Genomic DNA, 9,713 nt, shown 5'->3' with positions numbered 1-9,713 from the left:
TATTCTTTAAATCTATCTATGGTGTCGTATATCGATGATAAATATTATTGAAATATAAATTACCTTGATAAAACACCGAATCCTCGGAATAAATATAGCTGAAGAACTCAGATATAAATTTCTGATAAATCAGTTTAAAAAATCATTCGGAAAGTGAGACAATTTCAAGATATTCATTACACAGTACAGGGTGTCCCAATAAAAATGGAAATGTACATTAAAATCAAAAGTCAAGATCAGTTAAAGAAATTGGGTTAATTTTTTTTCAAAGAATAAAAATTGGACAAAAATTCTAAATATCTTAATCAAATATGAAGGCAAGACTAAGATTTGATATTAGTAATCGTTTTGATTGTCTTTTTCAGATTAACAACTGAATGCTGCGTAGATAGAAGACGATTTATTAGTAGACATTAAATTCCTTGTCGTGTTTGATTCACCTTGTTATGGTATTTCAAAATTGTGGTTAGTCTTTTTGTGCCGCCAATTATTTCAATGATCAAAGACGATCTTATTGTATTTTCTAAACTGTTTTGTTCGTGGGATACTCCTGTGTATATAATTATTTAAATAAATCAAACAATCCAACAGAATTTACTTATTTTGAGGAATTATTTTGAAATTTTAATTGTCTAATCTGCAATATGAGCAGTCAGCAATCTCAGGGGATAAAGTTTTTACTGTAAAATCTAATTTTCACGTAAAAAATCGGTTTAACAAATTAATCCATCTCAGCTGAAAACTTTAGAATGAGATATCCTTAATTTCGATTACTTGGATATATTACAGAAAAATAAAAAACGCGGGTTTTTTAATTTAGAGAGTCCCTCCAGTTTCTGTATAAAATCTTAAATTCTTAAATAGATTAGGTTAGTTTAGATAGTAAGAAAAAGAGAGGATCAAGCATTAATCTCGATATTCACCATTTTAAAGTTTTCAGCTCCGGGTAAACACTTTCTAAATTTACCATGGATCGAGGTAAAAACTTGTGTATTTTGAATTGGTTCAAAAGGCGCCCAGCCGTTTAACACTATCGTAACCAAAAGTTATAGCTTCAAAGTTTAATTGAAAACATTAACAAAACGTTATTAAATTTGTTTTATCCCTGATATTCAGAAATGTTTTCAGCAGCTATTGTCACATCTGGGGCCTCAACACTACTCCTGAATCACGTTTAACTTAAGTAAATTTCACGTATGGATAAAACAGCTGTTTTTAATCACAGTGTTTCAATCAATTAGATATTTACAACATCAGAGTTAACTTTTAGGGTTTTAATTAAAATGTGTATGGAAATTATTCCTGCTACCCCGGCATGGCCGGAGGGCGTAGAGACGCTAAATTGCAATCTTTCATCTATTAAAGGGCAAGTTTTCTCTTTTCTTTTCCCACAAATGGTTTTATAATCACAACAGAAAAATAAATATCGTTTTCAATTTTCTTTTATAAAGGAAATTTTCTACAGGGTGTCCCAATAAACATTGGAATTCAGTGACGAATTCGGTATCGTCTTTTTGAATAATTCTTTGATTTACTGAGCTTAAGCTGTACTCCGTAAGATTTTCGTCTGCTATGTTTACATTTTGTTTGTTTATGTTTTCTCTGCATACGGTTGTACTCTTTAAAACAAGAAAATTACAGTATACAATAGAGTAAACTTGTCCGTCTTCACTGTTCATCTTGTGGAGACATTATAGACACATCTTTACAGCCATTACCGTTTTCATAAAATAAACTCTAGCAGACATAATAATACTATGGCTTTTGAAATTAGGTATTACAATGCTAATTCAGAACAAAGACGATTTTGAATTCGTAACTGAATTCCCATGTTTATTGGGACACCCTGAAATTAACTTTCATTTGAATCAAAAGGAATTTAGTCTTTGCCACAAATTTGAATTTTCCAATCCATATATTTTTCCAATCAAATGTAGTAGACCTATATTTCAAACTAGGATATCTACTAGATCATATAATCTAAGTTTACAATATGAAAGGTTTACGTCATAAGGTTGCAAAGATTAAAGGATTAGTTTTTGGCAAAGGCTTTATTCCTTTTTTTGTAAAGCCAATTTGAGTCTATTAAAAAGATCAAGGTATATGTTTATTGTGTGTTTCTCAAAATTATGTGTAAATTCGTAACTGGAGAAGCTACGAGGTCATAAATTCGTACCAATATTATTGTTTCATAAATTTGACCAACTCCTAGTGTGTCTAGAAGATATATATTTCTAAATACCTGATAATTATTCTGTACATGTTGGAAGAAATTCCGCCCGTATCTTTACATCTAAAATAGCTATTATTAAGAAAATCAATAATAATGGAATTAATGATTATATACATTTTACAGCACAAACTTGTCCAAAACTTAAATGAAGACTCGAGTTTTTTACGAATTTGAATTCCAAGTTCATAACTAGTTCAGTAATTCTCGACACATAGTTTTTGTCCAAGTTCAAACTTGGCCAAAACAAAATCGACATATTTCCGACATAAAGGCGACATGCTTCCGACAAAAAAGCGACATGTTTCCGACATAAAGTCGACATATTTCCGACATAAAGGCGACATATTTCCTACATAAAGTCGATTTTTACAGCGGCCGAAAATAATGAAGGAGAGAAAATTTTAACTTTAAAGATTTTAAGTTTAAGCTTTTCTTTGTGTGACGGAACAAAGATCACAGTGTTTGAAAAATCTTCAGTTTCGTCATCAGAGTGTTAAACTCAGATGTACGATGCAGCTTTTACCTCTTAATAGTTGGTTTTGATATTTCCAACATTAAATTTACTTTGTTAGAAGTACTGTTTTTACAAGGGGCAGATATGTAGATTGCAAACACTTTTGGGTTGCACTCTGTAAAGAAACAATTGTGTTGTCTTGAAAATGATATGTAATAAATGACCCAACGGTGTTATATATTTGCATCTAATTATATTATGTCATTACTTATTTAGTTCCTTGAGCTAATTAGTTCAAAGAAGAACTATTCAGAAATCTTCAACAACGAATAATTGTTACAATTATGCTTAGGTTAAGTTTAATTATTTATTTATTTGATTATTAATTTTATTTAAAAGAAAAAACTGCAATGAAGCGATAGTAGCCCATAGATTAAGATAGAAAAGACGACATCTCCAGAACTTAATCCTATTAACTGAAATTTGCAGAAAATTTTTCAGAATTTTCAGTTATTTATGTTTTTTTTAAAACTTTCCAGTTATTTAGTTTAGATCAATATGTGTCGATCAGTTTCAAATATAAACCTAGTAAATTTTTCAAATAATGTTTTATATTTTTCATTTACATTAAAAGTATATTTACATTTTACATTTTCTCCCCCCCCCCTGGTCCCCGTAATTGACATTATTTTCAAAAAAAAGTTTCGAGAATTTTTTTCTATTTTCATTTCAATCTTTATTTTCCAACTAAATCCAGTTAGATTTGATAAATTCTAGGATTAGATTTCAATTCTTTTTTTCATATGTCATGAGATCATTTCCGAGAAAATTAGGCTGCTATAATTTAAAATGTTCCTCATAGAAAAGGGCATCGCTTTTAAAAAGGATTGATAAACGAGAGAGTTTTTTTTGTTTCGTTTTAGATTTTAAGATACTAGCACACCTGAGTTTTGAGATGTATGCATTTGATAACGAAAACGAAAACGAAGCGACAGTGAAAAAGTTTTAAAGTTAAATCAATTTATTTAAAATTTGTTAGAAAATCATATTGTAGAGAGCTTTATATGTTAGTTTTTGTGAATTTGCATAATGGAAGTTACATTTTTTTTCTTTTGAAAATGATCGTTTTAAAACAACGATTGTTTCGTTTTTATTTATTTATGGCAAAGTTGTTTTCAAAATAAAAAACGAAAACTGCATAGTTGAAAATACAACAGGGATTACGAGGATTAAACGGATTGCACGCTTAAATTCATGTGACGTCAGTTTTAAAACATTTAAAGGGACTGTAAAGTGTAAACCTAAGTTCAAGTGACCCTCCATGAAAAGATTACATTACCCGCTTTACAATGGTAACCTATAAAAGCTTTGTCTGATTAAGTATAATTAGATTATCAAATATCGATTTTATAATTTAAAAAAATAACTTTTCCACTTCTACAAAAGTGAACCATACTGTACCATACAAATTATTGATCAGATAAATGTTTTCAGGGTATCGTTGTGAATCGGGTATTGTCATCTTAGCATGGAGGTTTACTTCAAATTACGCTTACAATTCCTGTAATTTTGACCCTATTTTTACGCAGCAGAATTCGATTTTGATAAAATGAGAGAGTTTTTTTTGTTTCGTTTTAGATTTTAAGAAACTAGCACACCTGAGTTTTGAGATATATGCATTTGATAACGAAAACGAAAACGAAGCGACAATAAAAAAGTTTTAAAGTTAAATCAATTTATTTAAAATTTGTTAGAAAATCATATTGTAGAGAGCTTTATATGTTAGTTTTTGTGAATTTGCATAATGGAAGTTACATTTTTTTCTCTTGAAAATGATCGTTTCGTTTTTAATGTTTAAAAACTATAACTAATTCGTTTTAAAACAACGATTGTTTCGTTTTTATTTATTTATGGCAAAGTTGTTTTCAAAATAAAAAAACGAAAGCTGCATAGTTGAAAATAAAACAGGGATTACGATGATTAAAGGAATTGTACGCGCAAATTCAAGAGACGTCAGTTTTAGAACATTTAAAGGGACTGTAAAGTGTAAACCTAAGTTCAAGTGACTCTCCATAAAAAGATTACATTACCCGCTTTACAATGGTAACCTTAAAAGCTTTGTCTGATAAAGTATAATTAGATTATCAAATATTGATTTTATAATTTTAAAAAATAACTTTTCCACTTCTACAAAAGTGAACCATACTGTACCATACAAATTATTGATCAGATAAAGGTTTTCAGGGTATCGTTGTGAATCGGGAATTGTCATCTTAGCATGGAGTTTTACTTCAAATTACGCTTACAATCTCTGTAATTTTGACCCTATTTTTACGCAGCAGAATTCGATTTTTCATTTTTTCTTTTATCTCTTTAATGTTGTGAAGATGTAAAGGACAATAACTTACTTTTTGGGTTTAAAAACAATAACTTAAAACTTTAATCAAAAATATTATGAAATATTAACTATAAACAAATGCGTCGATAAACTAACAATGATTATTATAATATCTGAATTTTTTGTCGGGAATTAAATTGATTTTTACGATGCGAGTCGTATGTTGCAACTTTCTGAATTTGCATGGACGCTACCTTTTACGGTATGAGATGTTGCAACTTTCTGAATTTGCATGGACGCTACCTTTTACGGTATGAGTCGCTTTCAACAAATTTCTCCTTATAGACACAACAGTTAGAAGTAAGATCGATAATTTTTCGCAGTAAGCCTATAAACACTTTTTATTTTTCGCGAACACTCCCTTTAAAATCATAAAACGGGTGCCTTAAAAATAATGCGTTTGTTAAGAATATCTTTGTAAGCGTAAGATATTTTAAATTGTACTCGATTTCTGGATAATAATTTCTAATTCATTTAATTTTTCATGAATTAGCATTTTTCCCACACATTTTTCATGATTGACATTCCCACACATTTTCCATGCCAAATTTAAATCCTAATGTGAAGTTTAAACCCTAATGTAAAGTTTAAACCCTTATGTGAGATAACCCTAATGTAAAGTTTAGTTCGTAATGTGAAGTTTAAACTCTAATGTGAAGTTGAAACCCTAATGAGAAGTATGTATCATAATGTAAAGTTTAAACCCTAATGTAAAGTTTAATCCCTAATGTAAAGTTTAACCCCTAATGTGAAGTTTAATCCCTAATGTGAAGTTTAAACCCTAATGTAAAGTTTAAACCCTAATGTGAAGTTTAATCCCTAATGTGAAGTTTAGTCCCTAATGTGAAGTTTAATCCCTAATAAGAAGTATGAATCCTAATGTAAAGTTTAAACCCTAATGTGAAGTTTAAACCCTAATGTGAAAGTTTAAACCCTTATGTGAAGTTTAATCCCTAATAAGAAGTATGAATCCTAATGTAAAGTTTAAACCCTAATGTGTAGTTTAAACCCTTATGTGAAGTTTAATCCCTAATGTGAAGTTTAAACCCTGATTTTAAGTTTAATCCCTAATGTGAAGTTTAAACCCTAAGAATTTTGGTCACCTGTAAAAAAAATTAATTTTTTTCAGGGACCTTTATGATCCTCCATTCAAAGAGGTACTCTTAAAAAATGTGTCTTATAAACTGTGAATTAAATATTTATGTTTTTGTTTTTGAAAAACTGATTATTTTCAATTGTGAATTTTGAAGCTAGAAAAACAACTTTATTTTTCACATTATTAATGAGATAAAGAGTTTAGGGTACTGTAAATAGGACATACTCCTCTTTAAAAATGGAAGATTGATAAAAATAACAAGGACAGGCCCTTTTACTGAATTTAACCCCCTTGTGTATATGAGACTAAGATTCTCTGTGAAATGATTTTTCAGATTTAAGATAAATTTTATGATTCATCCAAATTCTCTGTGTTTATACTTCAAAGTTACAGTGTTTATATCCATGTTTCTAATCTAAATATCATTTTTTAGGCCTGGCTCCCAACAATTACAAGGTGTAGCTTGGATTGAACGGTTTTGTTCAATGTTTACCTAAAGGNTATTTTCGTTCCTGTTCCTTTCTTTAATCATTATATTTCCTTTCCTGTTCCTTTCTTTTATCATTATATTTTCGTTCCTGTTCCTTAATTTAATCATTATATTTCCTTTCCTGTTCCTTTCTTTAATCATTATATTTCCTTTCCTGTTCCTTTCTTTTATCATTATATTTTCGTTCCTGTTCCTTAATTTAATCATTATATTTCCTTTCCTGTTCCTTTCTTTAATCATTATATTTCCTTTCCTGTTCCTTTCTTTTATCATTATATTTTCGTTCCTGTTCCTTAATTTAATCATTATATTTCCTTTCCTGTTCCTTTCTTTTATCATTATATTTTCGTTCCTGTTCCTTAATTTAATCATTATATTTCCTTTCCTGTTCCTTTCTTTAATCATTATATTTCCTTTCCTGTTCCTTTCTTATAGTTCCTTTACTGTTTCTTTTTTATCATTATATTTTCGTTCCTGTTCCTTTTTTATTATCATATTTTCTTTCCTGTTCCTTTTTTATCATTATATTTCCTTTACTGTTTCTTTTTTATCAATATATTTTCTTTACTCTGATCCTTTATTTTATCTTTATATTTCCTTTCCTGTTTCTTTTTTATAATTATATTTTCTTTCCTGTTCCTTTTTATTATTTTCATTTGTGGTTTCTTTACACAAAAGAATGTTGCGCATATTCTATACAGAAAACAAGGCAATATGAGTGGAAAATATCAAAATTAAACAGCTAACAATTTAATAAAAAAACAACGATGTCTTCCACATCAGTAACAACATACGGGTTTTACTAAATGTCACCGACGTAAATCGGACAGTCACTTGAAGATCAGTTACATTTTTGGATATAATATAATACTTTAAATAAAAAATTTCCTTTTTTTCAATAACGTGTGAGCTTTCACTTTCCAACTTACATTCCTTCCCAATTCGTTTAATCTGTAATATTATTCATTTCACTTTCCAACTTACATTCCTTTTCAATTCTCTTAATCTGTAATATTATACATTTCACTTTCCTAATTACATTCCTTCCCAATTCTCTTAATCTTTAATATTATACATTTCACTTTCCAACGTACATTCCTTCCCAATTCTTTTAATCTGTAATATTATTCATTTCACTTTCCAACTTACATTCCTTTTCAATTCTCTTAATCTGTAATATTATACATTTCACTTTCCAACTTACATTCCTTTTCAATTCTCTTAATCTGTAATATTATACATTTCACTTTCCAACTTACATTCCTTTTCAATTCTCTTAATCTGCAATATTATACATTTCACTTTCCAACTTACATTCATTCCCAATTCTCTTAATCTGTAATATTATTCATTTCACTTTCCAATTTACATTCCTTCCCAATTCTCTTAATCTGTAATATTATTCATTTCACTTTCCAACTTACATTCCTTCCCAATTCTCTTAATCTGTAATATTATACATTTCACTTTCCATCTTACATTCCTTCCCAATTCTCTTAATCTGTGATATTATACATTTCACTTTCCAACTTACCAATTCTCTTAATCTGCAATATTATACATTTCACTTTCACTATCCACCTTGCATTCCTTCCCCAATTCCCCTAATCTTCAGTATTAAACATTTCACTTTCACTTGATTCTAAAAAGGAAAGTTTACAAGTTTTTCATATTTTATCAAATATATCCATTTGAGATTTTATTGTAAAATTTTGTATAAAATTAAATAAAAAATACCTTATAGAAATTTAAAAAAAACTTTTGTCATTTGAATTGCGGTCGCTCAAAATAAACTTTTAAATATGGGGAGATTCCGCGGGGGGGGGGCTAAAGGCATAGGCCCCTTGGTGTAGTGAAAACTGTGATTGTCAAAAAAAGTTAAGCCTAAATTGGAAAATTTTCCCAATTTTACAATAAAATGGTTTAAAATATCGGCCTGATATTATACAGTGAAACCCTTAATAACGAATACATCGAAAGAATTCATCAAATGTCGTATTCTTCACTTTCTCATAATGGAATGTTGCAGATATTTAGTTTTTAAATTAAAGGATTATATGGAACTCTTTAAAACTGTTCCCGCATATTCATGGCTATTTATTTATAAAACTCATTGAAAAATTGTCAAGACGACATTTGATAAATTCTTCCGATGTATTCGTTATTAAGGGTTTCACTGTAGTTTTCCATTAACAATAATGAATAATAATTCGAAATGTTACGATTTGAAATATTTTCTCAAAATGCAGACGAATAAAAGAAATAGCTATTCATTGCGACTTTAAAACATTGTTTAGACACTCTCTCATAACTGATAAATATTCTAAACTAAATTGTAAGATCACGTACCTAGGATCAAATTCAGGAATACAAGATTTCTCTGTGTTTACTTTATGTAGACCTTCTCTCTCCAGGCCCCTCAATCTACTCACCTTCATTTCCGCAGCCTCAGTCCCAGTCCTCGGGTATACCCATCCTCTACAGTCCTCGGATAAACCCATCCTCTACACTCTACAGTCCTCGGTTATATAACCCATCCTTACCATCCTCGGGTATACCCATCCTCTACAGTCCTCGGGTATATATTTACCCATCCTCTATTGTCCTCAAGTATTCCTGCAATCCTTAACAGTCCTTGGTAATACCCAACCTTTACATGTAGTAAATGCCCTACTCCATAAGGGTTTCTCAAACCCATATCAATCCAGGATACAACTCAATCTCAGTTTACTATCAATGTCAAACCAGACACAATCTATCTTTATCATAAACTATCAATGTTTCAACTAAGAAATGATCTAATGGACTATGAACTATCAATGTCTCAACTCGGACGCAATCTCATAAACTATCAATGTCCCAACTCAGACATGATATCATAAACTATCAATGCCTAAACTCGAACACAATCTTATAAACTATCAATGTCTCAACTCAGACATATTCTCATAAACTATCAATGCCTCAACTCGGACACAATCTTATAACTATCAATGTCTCAACTTGGACATGATCTCAGGGGTTTCTCGTTCGCTAAACGAA

The 9,713-nt window shown here is 29.7% G+C and overlaps 1 long non-coding RNA gene across 1 annotated transcript; it reads right to left on the bottom strand.

Annotated features, from left to right (window-relative positions):
* Positions 1-1,105: 1,105 nt before the first annotated feature.
* Positions 1,106-9,086, bottom strand: LOC111700138 (uncharacterized). The gene is made up of 3 exons (XR_002764922.1): positions 9,021-9,086; positions 2,243-2,293; positions 1,106-1,163 (listed from the first exon to the last, which is right to left on the bottom strand). It is a non-coding gene; the product is annotated as an uncharacterized LOC111700138 (long non-coding RNA).
* Positions 9,087-9,713: the final 627 nt, after the last annotated feature.

This window comes from Eurytemora carolleeae, unplaced genomic scaffold, assembly GCF_000591075.1.
Source record: "Eurytemora carolleeae unplaced genomic scaffold, Eaff_2.0 scaffold370, whole genome shotgun sequence".
Lineage (NCBI taxonomy): Eukaryota > Metazoa > Arthropoda > Copepoda > Calanoida > Temoridae > Eurytemora > Eurytemora carolleeae.
Note: the sequence above shows the minus strand (reverse complement) of the source record. Positions and strands in the feature narration are given on the sequence as shown.